The sequence below is a fragment of the Botryllus schlosseri genome, chromosome 3, assembly GCF_051294905.1.
Source record: "Botryllus schlosseri isolate E-star chromosome 3, Bs_hap1, whole genome shotgun sequence".
In the NCBI taxonomy this organism is placed as follows: domain Eukaryota; kingdom Metazoa; phylum Chordata; class Ascidiacea; order Stolidobranchia; family Styelidae; genus Botryllus; species Botryllus schlosseri.
The window spans coordinates 4,476,438-4,499,019 of NC_137238.1; the positions used below are offsets into that span (position 1 = coordinate 4,476,438).

General features: G+C 39.1%; 1 long non-coding RNA gene across 3 annotated transcripts; it reads left to right on the plus strand.

Annotated features, from left to right (window-relative positions):
• The first annotated feature begins 12,239 nt into the window (after window positions 1-12,239).
• On the plus strand, window positions 12,240-21,727 carry LOC145435637 (uncharacterized). 3 transcript variants are annotated; one of them, XR_013913923.1, is made up of 6 exons: window positions 12,240-14,668; window positions 15,773-17,454; window positions 17,976-18,103; window positions 18,920-19,036; window positions 19,617-19,723; window positions 21,492-21,727. It is a non-coding gene; the product is annotated as an uncharacterized LOC145435637 (long non-coding RNA). The 3 variants fall into 3 exon arrangements; XR_013913924.1 differs by lacking the exons at window positions 12,240-14,668; window positions 15,773-17,454 and adding an exon at window positions 17,461-17,703; XR_013913922.1 differs by lacking the exons at window positions 12,240-14,668; window positions 15,773-17,454 and having other exon boundaries at window positions 17,727-18,103.
• Window positions 21,728-22,582: the final 855 nt, after the last annotated feature.

Below are 22,582 nucleotides of genomic sequence, written 5' to 3' on the forward strand. Positions count from 1 at the left end.
GCAAACGTTTTTGACTCGTCAACCACTTACCAATCTCGACACATGTGTATCGCCCCACTAAAATATAGAGGTCATCGCTAACGAAATCCTTTAGTTTCACTTACGTAAGTAGTATTGTTTGTATATCAGTTGTAGGCATACATAAATTACGGTCACTGTATTTTGAAATCCGCGAAAGAGGACACTTTTCACATCTGGCATAAACATACAATGAAACGCGAGAATTTTACGGATATATTGGTTATCGATCATGGTTTAACAGAAAAGAAGGTCATTTGTCCGGCTGGTGCCTGAAAAATGGGTTCCCCGCGATTAGCCATGTCTTGGTGTGTCCTGGTGCGGATCTGGTCAGCGCCGAAATGCCTATGATTCACCCGAAGGTCGATGGCCTCAAGCGATGCTCTCATAATTGCGAATACGCTATGTGTATTTTGTTCGTGAGTGGATATATACGAGCAATAAAGTCAAGAAATACCTAATGTGATACTAAAGAACGCGAGGCACGACTAAAAATTTTAAAAGCGAATAATTCTGCACCAAAATACTCTATACCTTATGTTGATTGAGGATATAATGTCGGGCAACCATTGAATTTGGTTTAAAAATAAGTTGCCTGAAAGTTATTATATTTGTTTTTCTTGATCATTTGATTTTTTGAAATGTGCTCCGCGGTCCTAAAAATCGTTTCGCGGAACCCAGTTTGAGAACCACCGTGCTCGTGTAATGTAATTGCTCTCAAACTTGTTGAAATTCATTTCACATATGAGTTCTATTAGCGTCCCATAACCTAAGCCTCACATATCGAATAAATGCATAGTTACTGTTAGCATGCTACGTTTTCACAGACAACCAGTTGCATGCTACGGAATTCTATAAATCATTTCACTGGTATACACGATTTTTGCGCCAGGACTTCTTTGGGTCGATAATACCTAATTTCGGGGCGCTAAATACGAATCTGATGTTATTTTTGCTCTACCAAGTCACGTTTTTGAGGTAATATATATATTGAATATTTATACTTTTTCGAGGCACTCGAGTAGATTTTGGCTACCTGCAGTACCTACTGAAGTGGTAATGCTTTTCAACTACTTCAACATCTACCTGAACAGTATTCTGGATAAACTAATTTCGTTTGCGATTTGGTTTTATAAAGTAGAAAGTAGTTCATGGAAAATATTGCACCACTATCATGAGTTAAATTGTCATAAGAAACTCGTGGAATAGTTTCTGAATCACGGTATCGGAATATATTTTTTCGAAGATTCTGTCCATGGGTGGTGTCATTATAGTCATTTTGCTTTTACTGCGGCGATACAACTTGCGATTTCGTATGTAGCCACCTCCGGCTAACTGTTGAAAGTATGTGACCACCCTCCCCGGGTCAAATATACTTAGATCTTTACTGAATTTTAGTAATTCTCAGACCTTTCATTTCGTCGTCCACTAGTATTAGTTTTGAAATGTCTTAGAAACTACTACTTCTACTTGTAATTGAGTCGAAATGCAAGGCGTTACTTGTGCTACTTGAGTAGTAACGCTCTTCACTTCGACCATCTCTAGATTATAGTCGAATATTACTCAAATCTGAAACCGCCAAAAATGTAAAGCTTTTGTATTTAGAACCGGCGTTTAATCATGCAAAACAATAACAAAAAGTGTTGAAATTAACCAATGCTAATATCTTGCTCTTTTCCAGCATAGAACATATAACATTTGGTGTAGGTCACGGAATGTCCTATGTTGAGAGGGATCGACTGTCCTAGAACCGATGTATATTTATTTTATTGTGAAGTAACACGCACTCAGGTTTCGTGTTGAGCTGTTAGTGAGCACTGAGCAGCAGGGATGATGTGAACCTTTAAAAGGTTCAGGTTCGTGTGAATGCGAACATTTTTGAAAGATTCTGTGTGAACGCGAACGTGAGCCTCATATTGCTGAATCCAACCCTACATTTCAGTGTGAAGTAATAGCCACTATTAATGTACACGATAACTAGCGACGACTCGGGCCACATAATACCGCAATGCTGAGGTATGCTACATATTGACGTTTTAAACGTCGCCAAATGTATCAACTGGGGCAATCAAATGATATAAAAATCCCACGATATCCATATCTTCCGTCGCTTTGCCAGCAATTTGGACGAGGACTTGCAAGGGAATGTAAGCTTACACATAAACGGTCTAGGCCAGACCGAAGATTGTATTCGGCGTCTACGTATTGCTACATTGATATTGGCAGACTGTAAAACGGGTTTCTGTACTTTCCACCTATAGTATCCCTTAAACAAGTTATACAGCAGTAGCCAACAACCTAATCGCACGGATTTGGTTTTTATGATATGTATTTCACTCTTGATGTTGTGTGATTGCGGGTCAAGCTCACAGCAGAGAGTCACTAAATATTCACAAACGGAAAGCTGGATATTTCGAGCAAACTTTTGTAACAAATCAAGTAAAATTATTGAGATTGTCAAGGTGCATGCTCATTTAGTGTTGAAATTTATGCTGCCAGCACCATGCATAGAGTGGCCCGCAGTTGAAATTGAAATATATATTTAAACCAAAGATGTTATTATGAAGCGAAAATTGTAATATATGAAAAAGGTTCACAGTGCAGAACCTACCAAGGTTCGTTTGTGAACGTGAACCTCTAAATTTCCGAGGCTCACACACAGAACGCGAACGCGAACCTCGTGTTCACACCATCCCTAATGAGCAGTATCCATTCATCTGGTTGTCTATAATAGACAATGCAAAAGAATTCTACATAATATACCAACAATACAATATTTACTATTTGCAAACTTTTACGTTTTGCGAAAGAGAAGTGTGCTGTCACAATATGCATTGACCGATTAAGTCTGCAGGACAGATGTAAAGATAGATAACGTATAAGGAATTAAATTAGGTACTGAGCTACTAATCACAATCTTTAAACGAAGAGATGATAACTGCTACCGATCAAAGTTGCATCCACATATAAATTTATGGGTCGAAAAAAGGACCTGATCGAAAGAGCATAGAGAACCACTGGATTAAAGTTCACCGAAAACTCATGATTTGTGATCTACAGCAACCCAGGTTCCATCATAATAGATAATTTCAATAACAATATTCGATCTGTTAATGTGGCACGCTGAGCGTAATGTCTCTAACGAAAGCCGAAATTTGATTAATTTATGAAAATGAGAAACATACATACCGGAAAAAACTCTGACGTGATAGAAACATTCTGAGGACAGAGTCGAATTCAGCAACCTAAAATTTACCTAAATCAATCATTAAATCGCTTGAGGAGAATTTTATTTTTCTATTTTGTTGACCAGTGTAATTTTATGGTTCGAAAAGAGCTCCTGATTGAACTGAGATGTCGAATCACTGGATTCTGTACTACAAACATCCCAGGTTTCATAATAGATGATTTCAATGACAATATTTGATCTATTGATGTTGTATGGTTACTGTGATATCACTAACCAAAGCCGAAATTTGATTATTTATGAAAATGAGAAAAATTCATATGGAAAAATCTGACGCGATAGAGAAATTCTGAGCACAGAGTCGGATTCAGCAACCTTAAATTAGCCTAAATAAATCAATAAAATTTTGGCGCTAATTTTTTTTCGAAACTTCTAGACCAGTGTTATTCCTTACGAAAAGATCATCGATATAGTATGTTTTCTGCCATAGATTAAAAAATTACTCTAGCCTACTGATGCTACGGCAAGTTTTTGTTGCACTAAAATCAAGAGAAAGTTGCACTTAGTTTGACAAAATATGCAGTAAAAAGTTGCATTAATAATTTTTGTAGAACTGGTAGGGTATGAGATACTCAAAAGGTTCCGTTGTGTAACCTAGTTCCTGCAGAGCTGTCAAATTTGTTACTTTTCCATTTCACGGACATTCTGGTGAGATCGCCGAAAATGTATATATTTCCCCGGTACACAGCAAAGAAAATTAGACAATGCGGGATTAATCTTCCCCAAAAGGCCAAACAGCATAGCGATACCCCCTACCCTAAAACAAGTCAAATAACACACACCCAACCGTTTACGTCTGCAAACTTGACCAAAGGCGTTGCAAAAAAACTCACTCTTTCACTAAATCAATAGCCTGAATAAGGTTACACAGTGAAGATAAAGATTTCGGTGTTATCGTATGGGCGTTCGTGAAATGGGACACTTTCTCAAATTTAAACGACGAAATTAATAAAGCGGTCTATTTACATATTGTTCGTGCTTGGCAGGGATAGTTGAACTTCTTGCTTGGAAGCCATCGTGTCATAGATAGCAGTGAGATGCAGCTAACCCATCATATATCTCTTTGTTATGCAAATCAATGAGAATAGAACCATACTCGAAATAGCATATAGCATGTTTTTAAATCACTACTTCACATTTTGACGGAGTATCTGATCAAAGTTGCAGTAAAAATTGGTATGAAAAATATAAAAAATTTGCAAAAAGTTGCACTATAAAATCCCTCTAAACAGCCTAAAATATCATACTGCATAGTTTCTGAGTATCTAGGAATCTGTCGGAAGCTGTAAACAAACGTTGCACAAACTTGACCTACTGATGACCAATTAAAAATCCGTTACTGCGATTTGACCAATTTGATGATGAAATACTCAATATCAGTCGATGCTTTGTGATCATATGATGAAGTCTATATGTCGCCCTCATTTTGCATTGCCGCCGGAACCAATCTGTTGTGAGGGAACATCCGCCAGATACTGTTTCAGATTATGGCTTCACACAATCCGGTTGTACTGTTATATCACGGAATAGCTCTTGATTAGGCAGGGCTTGGTGAAGGCAATGATGCGGACACGGATGCTGAGAACACCCGAAATTATGTGAGTTTTTCTACGGTTTGCTGTAAGGTATGTTTTGACGATATCATGAATCATATTTAAAGAGCTCCCAATGCCGCACCATTCTTTGGAATTGAGAGATGGCAGATACCATTTCAATGCATTTACGAAATATGTGCTGATCATCTGTATGTCGCCGTAGATGTGGTGATAGCGACATTAATCATTATATGTTCAATGTACTACCTCGCATAGAAGCAATAAACGTATAGCCGCTGCCGATGCTGTTACATTCCACCAGTGACTCCAAAGGTATGAGATTGGTGGCCGAAAACGTGAGAAAGGGGCGATATGCGGGGGCGAAAATGTTTGAAATTCAGTTGTCTATATATGCGGTTTCTTGCTACCTTCAACATATGAACAATCCATCTGGACAGAAAGGATGTTCAGTAAATTAGTGTCGTAACCGCACCAGAGCGATCGGATATTTACAACTTTACCGTATATGTAATTTTCTCGGATTTTTTGCAAGATTTTTTGGTCGCACATTGTGTGTATTTCCCATATTCCCACGTCCAGTGTGTTGGGTTCTATAGCCAAAGTGAATTTCGAAAAACATATGTTACCCAAACAAAATGTATTGATGATAAAAACATGCCTAGCCCTGTTAAACATGCGAGTTTAATGTCATTGTAAGAATTGTCTGTCGTTTGGTTTGTATTGAAAGCCCCAGCATTGTGCGCTTAGAGATCGATTAATTGAATTTTCGCTTTTAGCATGCTACAATTTTCTGGGCGTGAATGAAATAGATAAGGTAGGCTACTGCAGTGGTTCTCATCCGGGGGTCCGCGAAGTATTTTCAGGGGGTCCGCGAAGCATCAGAATAGTGGAACATCTAATTTTTATTTTCTTAAATTTGGAAAATCACGAGGCAGTTTCGCTTTATTATTAGTAAATCTCTAGAGGTCACATCAACAGAATGGCGATCTGAGATGAAATATCCTACTGTGCAAACTCATTTGCCAATAGCCCACTGATACAATCATTTTGCTGTACAGATATGTTTTCCTGGGGATTGTCGAAAAATAGTCGGATGAGTGAGGTCAATCACGGTGACTCCAAAATGTTTAGAAAGTTCCATTTTCTCCTTTGATATATATAACCATTTTTCCATAATAACTTCAGGCTTGGCGTTATATGTCCATTAAAAAATTGTATGTCAATTTTGGTGTCATATTTGCTACGATCATACCCAAATGTGTCATCGGAAGCGTTACGCGGTATTATTACATTCGCCACCACCTTTACTTGTGGAAATTGATTTCAGCATCGTTCAAATCGAAGACGCAGATTTTCAAGAAACGATCACATATTTCAAGAAATGCAGTTGCAGAATTCGCAATGGAATATTAGAAGTCAACCCAATTTGTACATGAATAATATAATCTTATTTTCAAGACTAGTCATTTTGTTGCTGTTTATCACTAAGCCTACAGCGATAATTGAGGTAAAATTAAACTAAAACTTCGTGGGGTTCCGCGGGGTCCGTGACCGTCGGAAAGGAGTCCGCGAAGACAAAAAGGTTGAGAACCACTAAGCCATAACCCGTTGTAGCACTCTTCAATGGTGAATGATTTGTAGATTATGCGTTACTGATGTCACCGAAACAGATTCTGAATCCGGGCTATGAGTGCCTCCAGGAAAACGCGACACAACTTACCGGGTTACACGAGAAACTTGATATTTACGGCACTGTGACAATTTTATGCTTCAACGATTTCAACATTTATTTGCTAAGCTAGAAAAAAGTTTAAGCTTAAGGCTGCCTCACACGTAGCTTTACGATCGTGAAGTTTTTTTTGTTCGAACAAAGCATGTCACGCTGACGACACCGGTGATTTTAATTGGCAGTGTCACGCTTTTACATTGGTCAGCATGACTATTGGTACTGCCGATCGGATTTTTCGTGACAGAGTCGATTGAACATTTTCCGTTTTTCAACAAAAGTAGAAACTTAAAGAATGTTTCGACAACTGCTTGACATAAGAGTAAATCCGAAATTCCAAAATGTCTACGTTAGTCGCGCGTAACTTTTCCCGTTATCTACCGGTTTAAAATCAGCGGTACTGCTGTGCAAAGTATCAACGAGGAAGTAAATTGCTATCTAAATTATGCTCGTGGTAACACGACACCCACTACCCGTGAACAGTCGAATTCGTAGAAATGATGAGTAAGAGGTAGTTGCAACTGATGGCGAATTGATGAATAAGAATTTATCTTCCTCGTTCGACAGCCTTTGCAACCAGCAGGCAGAAGCGCATACTTTGATCGAACAGGATGGCTGTCTGTCCAATGCTATTCGCAACTTTTAAGTTTGCTGCATTATTTATTGCTGCTACAAGTTTATCTGGTGAGTAGATTGGTGGATCTTTTATTTTTTTATCGTGCTCAATGTATGTCTTCGAGGGGTTTGTAGGAATTACAGAAAGAAATCCATCGTCTGGTTCATATTACTATGATTCTGTCTCACCTTGGTTGATATGAAACAATTGTTTAGTATGCGATGAAATGACGACGAACCAATATGGCATCCCATCACTATTGCTGGTTAGTTGTACCCTCTTATTAGATCAGCATTGGGCAACTTCTCCAGTCGGCCGTCCGGATATAGGGAAATGAATTAGGCGGACCTACTTGGCGGACCCATTTCCTAAAGCGATACATTAATCGCGTACTCATTCACCTATATAAAAGGAATAAATTGTATATAATTTAAACTTCAAGTTTAAAGCATATAAACGAAAAGCAGTATTTAATTTATGAACGTAATGTAGGCTACTTCAACAGCAATTGAAGTCAATAAGACATCTATGGTTGTTGTCGAGTTACAAACATGATTTTTGAACTCCGGCTAAATGTCGGAGGTAAGAAAACCAGTAAAGAATGTACGCGAACGTCATTTATATTCGAACACAGCATTGTCTGTTTAATATTCCTGGTCTAAAATGTTTGCTCGTACATGTATGTTGACCCGCGGGCCGTAGGTTGCCCGCCCCTCTATTGAGATCATTCATCGGCATTGTTTTATCGCAGTCACCCAGTACCATGTAGCAGACCATGCAATAGGCGATTTCCCCCTGAAGTAGACATATTCAACAGCTCAGTGATGAAAGAGTAAGTCTTGTGTTCAAAATAGGTTATCATCGTAGATTTCACCGATATATGGCGTCCAATGACAGCCTGCTCATAATATTCCACCCGGATTAAATCTGGATTTACGTAGCTCTTGGTGAGGCAGGTGTTAACTCGTATAATTTGCGACATCGCACTTGGAGAAGCAGTTAAAAAGCAGCTTTCCAGACAGTAATCGCATTAATAATAGAACTCTGTTGATATGCGTTAAGATTTGGTACACGGCAATTCGATTGATTTATTTGGGATGTCGAGAAGTTTGATTCGTGTTATTTTTATCTCGTTGTTCAATGCCGCAGTCTCATGAAATGATACTTATAACTAGGACCAGTTTTTGTTACAGTCAAATCTATGGAAAATTGCATTTATTTTTCTCAAAAGTTGCAGTAAGAAGTTGCATTTGTGGACAAGTTCCTTGAAATTATTAGGGTATGAAATACCTTGAATCGATCCGTATCCAAGGCACTGTAGCAAAACTCAGTGGTGTTGACGACTTCAAAAAAGTCCTTAGCCTGAAAAAATTGACCCAGTAAAAATATAATGTATGGTGGTCCAGCCTGAATGTGCGTCAAGTCAGAAAGGACATAGAATTTTACCGACAGTGAAATAATCAAGCGAACTATTTACATATAGTGCCAAATACTTTCTGTAAAAAGTTATAGTTGAATGGAAAATCATAAAAACTTCCAAATATTTGCATGAAAAATAAAAAAAGTTGCAAAAATTATCATGAAAATTCGAAAAAGCAACAAAAAGTGGCATGAAAATATTTGGGAAAAGTAGCAATATCAGAATCTTACAAACAGATTAAAACACCATGCTACATAACTTATGAGTATTTATGAAGCTGGCGGAAGCTGTAAAAAAGTTGCAAAAACTTGCCCTACTTATACGGAAAGACAAAACACCGTAAAACGTGATTAGCGTTTGGCACAGCGATTTGAACAGGGTTGTAACCAAGTCACAAACCTCCGAGTCACAAGTCAATCTCACTTTTAAAGTTTTGACTCGAGTCAAGTCGAGTCATTTTCAATTCACCACCGAGTCAAGTCCGAGTCCAAGTCAGCGAGCAGAGGGTCGAGTCCGAGTCATGGTATTATGACTCGAGTCGAGCCCAAGTCATTGTGTTGACTGACCAGTTTCCAGTTAAAATCTTGCTAAATCCACTTTTTATAACTCTGCTTGGTGATATCGCATGGTTCGAATTTGTAATCTACTAATTTTCCTAATTTTTAAGCAGTTTCTGGTAGCATTTTCAAGTACCAGTCCCAATAGAAGAAATCCCAATAGTGTGGTTACTTTACTATTCTTCGAAATTACATTGAAATGTCGGTCTTGGCCGTCTGAGTCTCGAGTCATATGACTTTGTTCGAGTCATGCGCAATGACTCGAGTCCAAGTCGAGTCAATACACAGATTGACTCGAATCGAGTCGAGTCATTTCCATATTTTGAGAAAATGACTCGAGTGAAGTCGAGTCATCATAAAATCGTGACTCGAGTCATTACAACCCGTGATTTGAGTACTCGATTCTGAACCGTGTATTAATTCTAAAGATTCGAGTCGAAGAGTGAGTACTGAAATTGTGCGCTTCTTTCCACTGCGAGTTGATTTAGCAAGGAACATTGTGCTTGCGATTGTATCTTTCCTAATGAAAACTGTGAAACGTCGATTGCCCATATAGCAGCATACGAATCATCCAGTACAAAGCCACGTAAATTAGTGATAATGATATGCTTGTTTATTATGATCAGCCCGTTACATTGTCACAAAGTGCAGTGATGGAATAAGCATGGTCGACAAATACTTTTTATCTTGAACAGGATTTCCCAACCTGCGGTCGTAGAAGGAAATTTGTGCGGCCGGGTACACGTGATTCAATTAGTATGTGTTGGCAGTTGAACATGAAAATTGAATTTACGAGTTCTTGAGAGATTTAACTAGTCTTGATTTTTTCTTCGCGCTATGCGCGATTCTATGAGACGATGTTTTCGGTTTTAATAAACTAACGTCCATTGCAATTTGAGCGCCACAGTACAGATCCGAACAGCGGAGGAAAATGATGCACCACGTAAAGAAATACCATTTTGAAATCTTGTCCTTCTCATGAAAAAAATGACTCTGGTACCTTTGGGAGATTCCAATATATTTCCACTATACCGACAATATTGATGAGAGGTCAAGAATTAACAGCATACCAAAAGGTGGCTAACAGCAATTGGTCCATCCCAAGATGCATCGTCATTTATAAGCACTGTTCACTCTAAGCTGCCCGCGTGCGCAATTGCGCAGTGCTGACACGGTCTCTGCGCACATAAAATCCAAGCTGCGTACAAGAAAGCCGAAATGATGACCTTTGGTATAGTCTTTACGCACTGTTGCCGAAGGGACCGCGCACCGGGTTGGTGAGTGCGCGCAGACTCGTTAAAAATTAAATGGAACATTGTCAATGTTCCCTCTAAGCTGCGCACGTGCGCAAATGCGCAGTGCTGGTGCGGTCTCTGCGCACAGAAAATCTAACTTGCGCACAAAACATTCGAAGTGATGACCTTTTTTTAGTGTTTACACACTGTTTTCCAAGGGTCTGCGCAGTGAGTTGGTAAGTGTGCGCAGACTCATCAAAAATTAGAGGGAACATTGCTGATCAAGTGTCACATTGTGCAGGCTACTTTGACTTTTCACGCGCCAATGGAAATCAATGCTTCGTAAGTAAAAATAAATTGCTTATTTCAAGTTACCAGTACAGTATATTGGCAATATCATCGTTAGAGAAATATAATGCATTAGATATATGATACAGTTTTGTTCTAGAAATATTAATGACAAACACTCAGAGGTGGTCAAAGTAGTCAAGAAAGCTACTCAAGTAGAAGTAGAAGTAGCGACGAAAAAATCTACTCAAGTACGAGTAGAAGTACTTCCTCCATAACCAACCTAAAACTACTTGAAGTAGAAGTAGAATTTCCTGGCTTTAAATCTACTCAAGTAAGTAAGTAGTTGTGAAAACGATCATAATTCGTTCGCATGGATTGTCAGAAGGTGCAAATTGAGCTATGGGAAAGATGTCGAGCTTGATTCATATTGATTCATACAAGGAGGTATTCAATTTTCGACAGCATAAGCATTCGTCCGCATCATAGGATGAAAATGATACTATTGATATGAAAATGCGATACTAATCCTCTGTTTAATCAAACAGCCCGTTCTAGAAAATATCATGGTATGGCGTCCTCCCCCATATTATAAGGCCCGTGGTTTAGTCGAAGAGCAATACGGAGAAGTTGTATTGGATACTGTGTGAACACTTTGCGCGATTAGTAAACGTGAATAAAAAATATGGTGGATCGTAAAAATGCCATATTGTGTAGCTTTATTTCCGGAAATTAAAGGCATTACTGCACTGGCTTTTATACTTCAACATGTACCTTATCGACACAAAAGAACTGATATTAATTAGCGCACAAAGTATATAACACTGGGAATTGAAAGTGAATTATAAATACTACTTCTAAAAGCGGAATATGTATTTCATGTCTAAATACAGAAATTTTTTAATGTGGTATGCTAAACAGCTCTAAAACTAAAAAAAAGTAATAGTTCACTTTTCCAGATGAGGACACGCCATGGACTGCTAGATTACGATATGATGCTTGATTGCGAAACATCAGTTTCAAACGTTATGATGAGCCATATATACTATGGTGAAATATTCCATATGGGCAAAGGGCGACAATGCGGTGTGAACGGAACCACGCCAACCCGCTACCCAAATTATATTCCCGTTTACTTTCGTGAAATCATACTGGTTACTCCGTATCCACTGCGACGGAAATTTTTGGCTTTACTCAACTTTTATGAAAATAAAACGTTGATACTCCGTGAAAACAGCCCCGAAATCAGGCTATCTTCCTGAATAAAGGATTAAACTACTTCTACTTGACAAACTGAAAATAGCGATAAGTAAGTAAGTAGATCACAAAAAAATTACGAAGTAGAAGTAGCGAACATCAGATCTACTTGAGTAAGTACCAGAAGTAGATGGAAACTACTTGAGTACTTCGAAAAAGTAGAAGTACTTCGTTACTGACCACCTCTGCAAACACTCATATAGTATAGCATGTTCGCCTAAAAATAAAGGGCACGTAATTAATAATTAAACATATTCGGGCGTTCCCGCAGGTACAATTATTCGTTACCAGGGCCGTAACAGCACTTCGTTAGCCCCCCCCCCCCTAAACAAAAAAAAACGTTGGTCCTGGGCCCCCATCGGGTGATAAACCAAGCTTCCGGGGGACTTCACTCCCAGACCCCCATTAGGCTGTCCTCTATTTGCTGATAGCCTATTAGGTATCTACATTGGGTGTCCATTTACTGAGGCAGCTATTCTCGCCTAGTCGCGCGAAGCGCAAAAAATTTCACTAATTAATGATTGAATTGGTCAATATCATCGGGAATTGCATGTAAATTGAAATTAATTTTTATCCTCTCTCTGCTCACGTAAACTGTAGGGCCCGTTACTAATAAAACATATTCGGGCGGGCGAACCCGTTGGTATGACTTCATTGCATGATGTTATTTCGTGACCCCCTGTCTGCAATATCAAAAATATAGAATCGCTCAACGGGGATATCGCCCAATAGGAATATCCCTGTCGCCCAATCGCCCTAAACTAAAAGACGCACACGATTTCAGATTGGTATTTCTTCACTGACATAAAATTTATACCTGCCAGATGGAATTCGTCTTCTGGGGTTCAGATTGCCAAGACAGGAACATTCGGTGTCAGTCATTTAGGCGCCCATGGACAATTAAACCTATATGTATTTTGAAGGCAATATGTAACGAAGTTTTCGGTGTTAATTTGCTCTGAATACTCATTAAGGATATGTCCTATCACCACATCATCTACTGCGAAGCCATTTTTCTCCAGCGCCCCCCATACGGCCCCCTGAGCCCAGCGCCCCCATATCGCCCCCTGAGCGTTTCCGCCCCCCTTCAAAATCGCCAGCGCCCCCTGGGGGGCGCTGGGAGCAAGGTTAAGAACCACTGTTCTACACTATACATACCGATGTTTTGTTGTTCTTTCGATCATACTTCATTGCACTCTGTGACAATGTTGTGGGTTGATGACGAATTCAATGATGTGTCATTTCCGCGGACGTGCGTATTGCTTTGTGCTACATGTTCCGAATACTGCGATGGAACCAATCAAAATATGCATCCATCTATTGTGAAATATAGTTTCGCAACTATACCTGTCGTTGATAAATTAACGCTCAGTGGCGAGGATCGTATTATTTCCGCGCTATAAAAAATCAACTTCTAACACTTGACTTGAATCATAGATCTAATACGGGATTCTGATTACAGTACTCGGGTCAATATGCCCAGTCGTATACCCATGAGTTTAAGACCCTTGCTATTGCAGAAGTGAAACGCGTAACTCAGTGGTTCTTAAAGTATGGGTCGCGACCCAAACATAGGTCGCGAAGGGTATAATTTTGGGTCGCGAAGGTGCCAGAGCGGTCTTTTAATATGTATGTAATATTATTTGAGGTCATTGCAACAACAAAAATATCTTCGCTTTTCGCGCGATTTACTGTAGTTGGTTTGAGCATATCTGAGGTCACTGAGTTTGGTACCGCGGCCAATAAGCGAGACACGCGGAGAAGTCGCCACCAAAACATGACTTGATCATGAAAATGTGCCGACCTTTGTATTAAACAAATTGGTTTGAATACATGATAAGATTTTTTCAACATTGGTTTCTCTGGAAAACACCGTCGGAGACCTGGGACGCTCTAGTGTAGAGTTGTACAACGAGCGGTTGCCGGTTTATGAGGCCAAAACCCGCCCACGCTTGGATACATGAGTATATGACGTTGTGCCAACATACGGCTGGGCAAAGTGCGGTGCCAAAAAGTTCGGTGGCGATAATTGACCGTCGCTGGGTGGCCAAACCCTTCCTTATTGATATAATTGGTCTGCACCAAAATGCATTCATTTTGGTGAGTGTTGCTTGGGTCGCGAGATACCACTAAAAGTCAGATTTGGGTCGTGGTCTAAAAAGTATAAGAACCACTGGCGTAACTTACGACATGGATTCCAAAAGCTGACACGAGCTCAAACGTGTAAATTGCGGAATTATATCACACCTTATTCGCAATAACGAATAACCTGCTCTTTAAAGAAAAATGCTATATCATGATTGTACGTCGACTAAATTGTCTTTGTTGCTATCTGGATCGACTTATTGTTGTATCTCTTCCATTTCACAGGATATTTCAAGTAAGTTGTTAACTGATCAGTTGATATGCCCGTTGGAATTCGACAATGCATGCTGTTGCTATTCCCTTTGCGATTTTATCGTTGGTACCGCATGACTTTAATGGCTTGACGGGTTATACAATCCGGAAATTCATCGGTGTAGCAAATATCAACCGCCACGGATGTGCGTAATGGGGTGTTACTACAAACGTAGATTACGATTATTTCAGCTCAAGATGGCCTGGATCAACTTGTGGAATCTCTAAAAGGTCGGAATATTGCCTCTTTCGACACTACAATTGATGCTGAAATCGAGGCTCCATCGACAAGACAAAGAACAGGTGGACATGTCACGGCGACCACAACGTCTACCCAGAAGATTGCTACGAGTGAGTATAAATCGTGATAGTCAATTGTGAAATATCACAATCATGCGTCATATCATACCGCTATCATGGTAGCGGAATATGCTCTCGAACATTGCTCTATTGCAGTGGAGACAGCAGTTATTTAGCGTTGTATTGAAGATACATACTGTAGTTTCGACATCAACAGATTTCCAATTTACGACTCAATGTACGCGTACGACCAAATCTACTTTTCAAAAATACCTAATTCATTACCTTTCAGGCCAGTCATTTTCTATTTCTACTTGAATTAGTTTTGAAATATCTTTTAAATAGTTATTTTAACTTGCAATTGATTAGAAAGTTATAATAACATTACAAGTAAAGTAGATGAGAACTAGATAGCATTTCGTACTACCGGAACCGCCTGTTGTAACCTCCGGTTTTTATTTAGAACCATACAACATTCCTAACCTGAGAAAAACGAAGGGTTATTTGAAATTAACTATTTCTAAAAAGATTGTTTTCAGAATCCACAATTGCGACCTCAAAATACTGGTTGGGTGTTAGAACGCAGCTGTGATAAATGGTGATAGTAGTGCGAAAAGCAACTTTGGGTAACTTGCTAAAACAGCCATTACCGAGGGGCGTCCAGTTCTTGATGTCCGGATAAATCATACATGAAAAATCATACATGACCCATGAAAGGAAAATCCCCATATTTCGTAACAATCTCGTCTACACATTGTTTCAGCCTGTATTCTTGATGTTCATGTATAGCTTTGATGCTCAGCTGTTTCTGCGTCGTTCTATAAGATGTGGTTGCCAACCTGGTGGTCATGCTCATGGGCCCATATGAACCTTTTTATGTGGGACGTGGGTCCATGAAAACAAAAATGATATCAATGAGATATCAATGACGAGTTTTCGCCACAATAAGCCACTCTATTATGTGTGATAAGAACGAAATATATGCCATTCAGGCCAGCCTCTAAATTTACATTCGCATTTAATTCATCATAATAACCTTTTCCCGCGGTGACTGAAGGACCACCTAAACAAACCAATGTCCAGAGACGATACATTTCAATCGCTTTGAATCAAGTTTTGGAATGGCAGAGGATACCATTATAATTATCATTTCAGGGTGCAATGTCTCTGTTTTCACTTTCCCAAAGAAGGACCATCTTAATTATTTGCGATACAACAGCACGTTACCAGAGTTGACTTCACACTGTAAACGAAAATGGTGTGTTTTCGCAATTCACACCCTAGCGCAGGGTGTGTTTTGGGTCATCACACCTATTGGGTACTAAATTTGTCATTTACACCTAAGCTATTGGTGGAAATGAGCCGAATACACCCCTACACACATATACCATAAGATATACACCCCTAGCATTGGCATTTGGGGTGAATTGTTAAAGATTACACCTTTTGTCAGACAAATATGAAGTTTGGGATTCAATCCGCGCTAGCCGCTTCCACATAACTTGACTGTTAAAGTTTTAAGTCTGTGTCGGTCAGAAGCCTGGTTAAGCAGGCAGGGGTGCGGCAAGTCTGCATTCTTGTTAAAAATTCAGTCGAATCACTGTACTGATCATTGTATGGGCACTGGGCAGTGGGCACTTGAGAACTTCTCTGCTGTGTCTAACTGTAGGTCGTGTAGGACATATTCTCTTTGGGGTTGAATTATCCACCGAAAATGCGTGTTTTCGCCCACTTTATTGTTGTCCATGTCTTTAAGGCTTCTTGGGTAGGCTTCGGCAATGTTCCATTGTTCAGTTTTTATGGATTTAACCCGGTTCGATCAAGTAAATTCGCCTACGCATATAGTTTCAGCTTCAGTGACAAATAAGCATTCGTTGTATAAGTTCGTGTGCTACATTGCCATGAATGAATAATAGCTAAGTCCGCAATACCACATTGTAATTCACATTTATCGTGCACTGCGGTACTCGTACTTTGGCTGAAATTTCACCCTGTCTACTATAGTGTGACCGATGTATCTCAAGTGTGTGGCAAAAATACGACACATTATGAAGTTGTCACGATACTGGTTTAGAATTTCTTTCATGTCACGTCAAATGCACAATTGTACATTGTACGTAGCCTATATGTACAAAATACATCGGGCCTATTCCGCACAGCATTAGTGTATAACCACAATATAATGCAGGTTAAGGGTATTTAGAGCTGGGAATACTAGAAGGAGTTAAATTTCAGCCACAAACTTATATGAGCAGTACGCAATATGGGCGTAGCAAGAATTCAAATTAGAATGGAACACCAGGTTACGTCACGGAACAATCATTGAATTGGGCGAAAGAGGGACTAAATTGGGCAAAGTTTCCTGGTTATTTTCATATCTATATTGATGTGTTATTCACTATTTGGTAGCTTTATGAATTGCACACTAAGCCTAACCGACAATTCGCATATAGCTTTCGGATCGTATCAATGGTTCGATCTATGAAGATAAATCTAGTACTGCAAGACTTTTTGAAGCTTATTATGATACAATCTGCAGCTTCACAGCTATCAAATCCATATTTCCGATAAATCAATTATAGTATACATACAAATATTCCGGAGATCCTTAACTTCAATATAGTTATTACATCAGTGAGTCTATTGTCACATCATAATGGAATATACAAACCGTCGTCACCAGAACAGCTGCTGCTATGTTTGGCTACAGCTATGTAAAATGTTTCGTTATATGCCGTATTTCCGCGCTTAAGAGACCAGACTGGCTATCGACTGACCGTATTAGTCGTCGTGAATCTGTGAAGAAAGCCTCTTTCGAGATTGAAAATATCTGGAGGGTGAGTTACATTTCGTATCTGTACTATTGTAGTAAAGAACATTTGTTCCGTTGCGTTTCCAGTACAGATCCGATTCCTGTTACTCAGTGTCGCAGCTGTACTGAACAGAATTATATGTAGCAAGTTGGAATTTTAAACGTACCGGTAGTGACGATACATTGAATTCACATAAATTGTTGTATCACCAGTACCGATACCAATCTCCAAGACACAGTAGCTCAATGTCTCTAATGGAGATACTGTTGACAGGTCTAGCATTAGCTATGATTATAAACTACGGTAATTTGGGTTTGAGCGACATCGTTTGTAAGTGCATTGAAAAAAAAAATCGACTCGATCGTCGTTATATTGATTACCAAAGCACATCACGACCTGTTTGAGTGTAAAGAGTAGCCTACCACTGACTATGCAGAGCTATGTTTATAGGCCTATCACCCTGTCATTATCACTGAGCTATATACACATTATATATTATGTTATGTTATGGTAGGAAGGTAAACATATTATCTATTCTACTTCAGACTTGCATGGGCAAAGATCGCAAATTTGGGGCTCTTGAAGAATGAAATTATCGATTTCTCCTCATGAGAAAACAAGTGTAACATACAAACAGCAAAGGGCTGAAGCATATGAAGCAATGGTATCTGAGGTGAGCAATGGACATTTGATGAAAGCTTTCGATCCCCGTAAATTGGGGCCAGTAAATGTTAATGATATTATAACATGGGTGAAAATATGACGATGCTATATTGCTATCACTATGAATATGAGAGACTTGACTAGGAACAGGCTTACCTCATTGAACATATTTTGCAGTGGCCCCCTCAGACTATCTGCTAAGAGTATGTGACCCATCAACTAGACTACTTCTTTTGAAACTACTTCTCTGAGTTCTGTTCATATATTCATTTTAATTTGAAGCAGCTTGACATGGATTTGACATAGCCACTTCTATATGCTTGTCATTGAGTAGAAATTGACATCTATTGCTTGAGTAGCAATGCGCACTACTGCGGTCAACTCGGTGTGCAACAATGCACGGATTAGCTGGGTCTTCAATGTTTTGACCAATATGAAGAGGCAAACATAGCCTTGCCAAAGTTTATCAAACTATCCTTTCGATCAATATAAACAAATCATAATATATGCACTTCTTGACTCATGATATGACATACACACGATCTGTGCATATGCACAAATCTGCTTTTTGTTAGATTCAAGGACTGATTGCTATTAGTAGCAGACTCTTACTCTGTGAATGTGAAATCAAATATGTTGTTGGTGAGTAATATACTATGCGTAGGATAGTTACAAAATTGTACTTTAACTCGCTTATTTACAAGCATAAAGCAAGTCAAGGCTACAACATCAGTACACATTTCGGATGTCTTGGGCCTTTCGAATCCAATCCAAATTGTCAACTAAACGTTTACCGTATGCCTCATGGTTATTTTTTCAATTTTAGGATGCTGCTATACAAGCTAATATCATGGAATTTCAACCAAATCGACGTCACATTTAACGGTAGAAGCGTATGCTGCAAAACAGTAAAGGATCGTTATCAAACAGCTTATATTCCAAGGTAATCATTATCATTCAACTAATTTGCAAATTTCCATGTATAGGCTAAGGCAGTGGTTCCCAACGTGGGCGATATCGCCCCCCAGGGGGCGATTTGGCGGTCTAGGGGAGCGAAAATGACGAAGGGGGCGACAGGGGGCGAAAATGGACTAAGGGGGCGACGGGGGGCGAGAGGGGGGCGATGACGCGTCAAAACGGCTGACCTTTTTTTTTAGTCAACCCACGGAAATTTAGTTACAAAAGTGTGTCAAATTAGACATCGAGCCGAAAATTTGACCTTTTTTTTTAGTCAACCCGCCGGTGATTACAGTTTGTATGCCCAATTTTCGGTACACAAAATTTTGGGAGGATGATCGATGTTGACCTTGAAAAGGGGGCGATGGGTCGAAAAAGGTTGGGAACCACTGGGCTAAGGCAAGTCAAGGTTTCCTAATCAGACCTGTATCTGCGGTCGCTTTGAATCCATTCTGAAAGTCAATATTGCCCAACTAGAAAACGTTTCGTGTTTTGGATTAATACCAAGTAGTCAAATTTAAATCAAGTCCATGCATCTCTTTCTCTGATTATTTTTTAAATTTTAGGATGCTGCTTAAAGACTGCATGCTCCAAGAGCAAGATTATATCACTGGAACTAACCGAGTTTAGGAGTATGCTGCGACAACTGAAAGACTCGTTATCAAGCCAGCAGGTATGACAACTTTGTTAACGACACCTGATGTCAACTTTCGTAGTCGCATCTATGAGGTAAAACAAAGCAGAGATGGTCAAAGTTACCAGCGTTGTTACTCAAGTCGATGTAGAAATACCAACTTCAATTTATACTCGATTACAAGTAGATGCAACAGTTCCCAATACAAGTCAAAACTACGCCAAGTGGAAGTAGAATACGAAATGTTGGAAAAATAGTCAAGTATGGTACGCAGATTTTCAGAGGATTCTACCTTGAAAATTGCGATATGAATCCTCGCGACTAATATAAAATTACTAATGGCATATGACACTACTAACAGCAAGAATCTTTAAAAATATATTCATTTATTTCTGATATAGGCGGTGTTGCTAGTATTCTAGTTGTCTAATTATCCTAATTGAAGCTATTCTAATTTGGGAAATGTTTCTATGCTCTAATTCCAATTCTAATCGAATGTATGAAATCTTTCTATGGTCTAATTTTAAGTCTAATCTAATGTCTGGTTTTCCTGGAAATGCTACAGGAGAACTGTATAGTGCGAAACAAGCCACGCTTGCTGTACAGTAGGGGTGTTAAAAATGAATCTTTAGTCTCAAATTCTTCTGGCTACTTGGTAAAATTGTTAGATTACGGAATTGAAGCCTAAACACCAAATTTGGTTCAATTCCAACCAGTAGCCGCATTGCTACAGGAGAAGAAAATTATTTTATTTATTATTTAAAAATTAGTAAAAAAATTCAAAATTTTCTGTTCACCCTTGAAATTGTAAGGTTGTCTATAGAAACGATGCCCACCAAATTTGCCTCAAATCAAACCAGCCGAAGCGGAGTTATTGATTTCGAAAAATTTGGATTTGAATAAAATAGTATTTACGGTGGGCACAACAGTCATAAATGGTTAAAGAATCGTTCACCGTAAATACTATTTTATTAAAATCCAAAATTTTGTGACGGCAATAACTCCGCTTCCACTGGTTGGAATTGAGCCAAATCGGTTATGCATTGTTGCTATAGACAACCTAACAATTTAATGGGGTGAACAGAAAATTTTAATTCTTTTTTCGTTCATTTTCATATAATAAATAAAAAACTTTCTTCTCCTGTAGCAATGCGGCTACTGGTTGGAATCAAACCAAATTTGGTGTGCAGGCTTCAATTAGGTAACCTAACAATTTTATCAAGTAGCCAGTAGAATTTGAAAGAAAACGTCATTTTTGGACACCCCTACTGTACAGTAGACATTTGCTATTCTCATGCTCATAAGATGAACTATGATTTGATATTAACGGAGTTTGGTTCAACTTTTGGCGATTTCAGTAATTCTAATTCTAATCTAATTTGAAAACAACTGTTAGCTAGAATTATAATTTTAATCTAATTTCCAACTGTGTAGCTCAAATTTTAATTCTCCTCTAATTCGAAAAAATAACTTGTAGTTGTAATATAATTCCAATCCAATTTGGAAAAGGGGAACGTTTTCTAGTTGTCCAAGTCTGCCTGTTACATGCGGTTTGCATGAAAACTATCCATAAATTTCCATCTTGTCGATGCCTAATTGCCCACACATACAGTGATCGTGTGTGAACATGTTTCCTATAGCGGTAAGTTCACCCTATCGGACCACAGTCTGTGCTGCAATTCCGCTAAGTACTTTGTGAAAATATATATACTTTGTAATGGCTTCTATTTTTGTGGTCTTTCATTAAGTTATGCATGTTAGCATATGTGCCTGTTATTTGGGTTGTGAATATGCATTTTGATTTCAGGATGATGCCACAAGTTCTTGCTGAAGATAGTGACTCAGCCTTCGCCGTACAAGAGTGTTTTTCGGAAACCTGGACGAGGCGACTTCCCAATACTACATGGGCAATGTTCTTCGAGCAGTATTTTCAGTGAATTTTTTTCTCCGTCGCTGGGATCTCTGTTTTTGTTATTTCACGAAATATGTTTCCATTTTATGTTATTATGGTTCAATTGATATCGAATATATGCAATCAAGAAAGTTTATTTGCAATAGCGTGCCATTTGGAAGAAGATGCAGGATTTCAAGTGGGGTGTATATATTGAAATTCCGCCCCAATCAATTCTAATGGCTAGGGTGAGATATCCGATATACACCGCAAGGAATGGGGTGGATTCTGGTCATTCACACCAGCAGGGTTACGTAAGTTCTGTTTTCGTGTACCACCTTTTGGGGTGTGTATAACCACTCTTTTCGCTAAGAGTGCACTGACCGTTTGCTGTTGGGTAAAGCCTGTTAGTCAGAATCAGTTCGTGAAAGGATCTGTCATAAGTTACTGCACGGAAAACGCTGGAAGCTGCAACACATTTCTTGTTTCGTTACATATGGAATTTGTTGTTGTGCGCATAAACTCTCGGAAGTATAATTTCAGTCAAGTATCCCCCATAACTATTCGGTCGCACTTGTGTATTACCGCCGGCATCAATACAGTGGAGCTTTACATCAACGGCTCCAAATACATACCAAATAAGGACGGTAAAAACAAAGGAAATATACCGGGAGGGGGCGTACTTATCTTGGGTCAGGATCAAGATGGTAATATAAATGCGAGTTCTCCTGGTGCGCCACAGAATGGCAATCAAGGATTTCGAGGAGAAATACATGGACTTCGTCTCTGGAAGAGAGTTATGAATCAAGAAGAAATCCTGGGTCTATATCGGTCACGATGCAATTGCGCGAATGACTCAATAATAACCTTCACCGAGTTCAACTCCATCATAAGAGGAGACGTCACCGCAACCTACAATGTATCCTGTGATTACAATGAGTAATTGCCGATTTTCACTTCCGGACTCCAATGTTGCTGATTGAAAATGAAACAATTCAGATATGAAG